Source organism: Mastomys coucha, unplaced genomic scaffold, assembly GCF_008632895.1.
Source record: "Mastomys coucha isolate ucsf_1 unplaced genomic scaffold, UCSF_Mcou_1 pScaffold15, whole genome shotgun sequence".
NCBI classification, from domain to species: domain Eukaryota; kingdom Metazoa; phylum Chordata; class Mammalia; order Rodentia; family Muridae; genus Mastomys; species Mastomys coucha.
In genome coordinates, this window is record NW_022196897.1 from 97,401,111 (window position 1) to 97,405,075 (window position 3,965).

The window sequence follows — 3,965 nt, forward strand, 5'->3', positions numbered from 1 at the left end:
AAAGAAAGAAAGAGAGAGAGAGAGAGAGAAAGGAAGGGAGAGAGAGGAGAGAGAGAGAGGAAGGAAGGAAGGGAGGAAGGAAGGAAGGAAGGAAGGAAGGAAGGAAGGAAGAGGGGGGTTCCATGGTGTAATGGTTAGAGCTCTGGACTCTGAATACAGCAACCGGAGTTCAAATCTCAGTGGAACGTTAACATTTGGGCTAGAGACATGGCTCAGCAGTTAAGAGCACTGACTCCTCTTCCAGAGGTCCGAATTCAATTCCCAGCAACCACAAGGTGGTGTCTCACAACCATCTATAATGGGATCCAATATCCTCTTCACATAAAATAAATAAATAACTCAAAAAAATAAAGAGGGGGGTGCTGGAAAGGTGGCTCAGCTAAGAGCACTGACTGCTTTTCCAGAAGTCCTGAGTTCAATTCCCAGCAACCACACGGTGGCTCACAACCATCTATAATGGGATCTGATGCCCTCTTCTGGTGTGTCTGAAGACAGCGACAATATACTTAATATAAATGAAATAAATCTTTAAAAAAGAAGGAAAAAAAGAAAGAAAATGAAAAGATACATATATAAAAGGCATTAAGCATTTTATTGGGGGGCAATCTAATCAAGTGTTTATGAGTACTTCTTATGTATTCAATATTGTTCAGAATACTTGAGACATACCAGAAAATAAAGCAAGGGGCCTACCCTTGTGGAGCATACAGACTATGGTGTATTACCACTTCACTTATGCACTGCTTGTGACCTTGGGCAAGTCACTACATCTCTCTGCTCTGGTATCAGCTGCCCAATGGGGTAGCAAGCAGGGTGGGTTCAGCATGGACACTGAGCCTGGTGAACTGTAGATGCTGAACCTACCACCCAGACAGCAGAGAGGACTGCTGGTGTTTAAGGACCAAGTACAGTGGGGAGAAGAGGGAGGAAGTGAGTAGAGTAATACTGGCTAGCTACACAAGCTGCACCGGTGCCATGGCTGCTCCTCGGGGGCAGCCTTGTTGGCTAGGCTCTTGGCCTTCTGTGAAGCTGCCCTGCTGTCTCTTTTGCTTTCTCTTTGGCTTCTTTGGCTGTATCAACAAGTGTTTTGGAATAGGGCCTCACCTTGTAGCTCAGCCAAGATGTGCTCAAAGCCCTTCTTTGTCTTGGTCGCATTGCTTTTGAATAGAGCACCAAATTCCTAGACAGCTCTGGAGATGCCAAATGAGCTAGAGACCTAGGCTTCCGGATGGATTTCAATCCTGCCTCTGTTGTCAGAGGCCACACTGTAAACACACTGTTTCCTCCATCGCCATCAGCCGGGCATGGTTGCTGTTCCACGTGAAGGTGGTCATGGTCTGATTTTACTGGTCCACAATAGAATCTTCTAGAATGCATACCGAGTGAGCGATGTTGGCAAGACTGCTCTATACGGCATCCTGTTGGTTTTGGTCAGGACTATCAGGACAGAAGCTTCTGGTCAGGCCTGGGTCATCTCCGAGTGGAGTATTTCTTTGGTTAAGAGATGTGTGCTACCAACCAAGGAGTACACATGGTGGGACTGAGTGCTCTGGCAGCATGTGTATAGTAGAGGATGCAAAGTCAGTCATCAATGGGAGGAGAGGCCCTTGGCCCTGTGAAGGTTCTGTGCCCCAGTGTAGGGGAATGCCAGGGCCAATAAGTGGGAGAGGGTGGAGTGGCAAGCATGGGGATAGGGGAGGCAACAGGGGTTTGTTCTTGTTGTTTCTTGTTTGTTTGCTTTTTTTTTTTTTGTTTTGGAGGGGAAACTGAGAAAGGAGAAATCATAATCATTAATCATGTAATTAAAGAAAATATCTAATAAAAAAAAGAAAAAAAAGACGTATGCTAAAGGGATTTTGGTACCGTTGTCAGAAAATAGTGAACTTTTTATCCCAGGAGCATTTTTTAGCTCAAGAAATACTCCAACATCATCCGGGCCAGGACGGGCTCAGTACTCGCATAGTATCAGGAGGCCAGAGGCCATGTGACTCAGTGCATACCTCTCTGGCTTGCAGCTCGGTCACTGGTGTGCCAAGCCCAGGTCCATGCCACACTAACTTGAGGGAATATAAGACTCTGTTCACTGTTTTCATCTTTGGTTGAATTTGTCCAGGAAATGTCAGCATTTAACCATATTTTGAAATTACTCTGAACACTAATTACCACATGGACTTCTATTCTAGAAGGTATACCTGTTAACATGTAAACAACACTACTTTCCATTGAGAGCACTATTTTACCTAAGAAACGATGTTAAATAATCACCTTACTTTTTTTTTTCTTTTAGTGGGTAATGAAGTACACAGCAAATCCTCCTGGAGAGAAGACTGGACCTCCTTAGGAAAGAATGCTCAAAATGCTTGCTTAGAATGACCAACACTGAAGGAGACTCAGTTCAAATCACAATGAACTCATGTTGACTTAAGACTCACAGAAAGTAAAGGTCTCAAGAAATAAAATCCCCAAGACTTCTTTGCCCAAAATGAACAGCATGTCTAATTACTGGGCCACCTTTCCAGTCTATGACTAGAGTCTACATGATATGAGGGTCCCAGACCACTGGGCTCCTAGGTATATTAACTTTGTTGTTTGTGTCAAGGTGTCTTAATTAAGACAAGATCTCACTAGTGTGGTGGCCCATGCCTTTTATTCCTTCATTCAGGACACAGAGGCAGGCAAATCTCTGTGAGTTTGAGGTCAGCCTGGTCTACAAAATGAGCTTTGGCCCGGCTAGTACTATATAGTGAGCTGTTTGTCTCAAAAAGAGGAAGAAGAGTAGGGTGGGGAGGAGAAGGAAAAGCGGGGGGAGGCTAAGACTTACACAAAGCTCAATGCCCTTTTATAGAACATACTTTACCTTGTCTTAAAAATAAACAACCAGAAGTAAATGTTTAACTAGACAATCACTGTAAGGTCTAGAGTCTAGAGAATTAGATGCTTATGTCAACAGGAGCAATTTTCTCTTGTGGAAAAACACATATGACTTCCCTACCATTGAATAGAAAACTAAACAGCTACCAAAGCACACCTCTAGTCCCAGCACTCAGGTGGTTGAGACAGAATCGTAAGCTCAAGACTACCCTGGGCTGCATAGCAAGACTCTGCCTCAAAAGAAGAAAAGAAAAACATGGAGAAAATTTTAGTATTTGGACTTTCATGCAATTCAGTAAATAATAATAATAATAAAAGGGTCACATTCGCTTTATCATGTTCATCGCATGATGAGTCCATGTGCAAAAATATGACTCTTGGTTTTGAAATGAAGTGGAATTTTAATAATATCAAGAAAACAACTGGCTGCAGAAATGAAAAATAGAGTTCCACCTCAGTAGTAAATTAGGACAGTTAGGTTAATAAAACTGAGTTAATTTTATAAACCATATTGAAGAGCAATTGAGTTCAGAAACTGAAAGAATAAAGGAATGAATGAATAAATGTAAATAACAAGTGAGCTGTCTCTTCCTACTATCATGCTTTCCTATTTCTCTACTACAAAGAGAATCTCAGTTGTCTAGTGAGGCCTGGCTGGTGGTTAAGACTATGAACTGTATATGTAACCTGCCTAGGTTTAAGCCCTAACCTAATCATTACTTTCATGACCTTGAGCAAGGTACACACACTGTGTGCCTTGTTTCCTCGCTTTAATTACTGTTCTCACTTAGGACTTTCTGTGAACCACATAGACCAACTCTTGAACATCAAACAACCCATTTTTAAATGATGCAACTATCCCCATGTAGTATTGGGAGATGAATCCACTAAGTTCAGTAATTTGATCCAAGTCACATTATCAGTATATACAGTAGATTTGAACCTGGATGTCTTGGTGCCACCTAGTAGCACTGTTCCAAACACAGCCAGACAATTAGTATAATGTTGTTAATGATGATGTTTCAATGATGATGTTGGTGATGTTTAGTGGTGATGTTTGGTGGTGGTGGTGGTGGTGGTGGTGGTGGTGGTGG

At 42.4% G+C, this 3,965-nt stretch overlaps 1 pseudogene; it reads right to left on the reverse strand.

Moving 5' to 3' along the window:
• Positions 1-949: 949 nt before the first annotated feature.
• Positions 950-3,965, reverse strand: part of LOC116091769 — a 5,123-nt pseudogene continuing 2,107 nt past the window's right edge.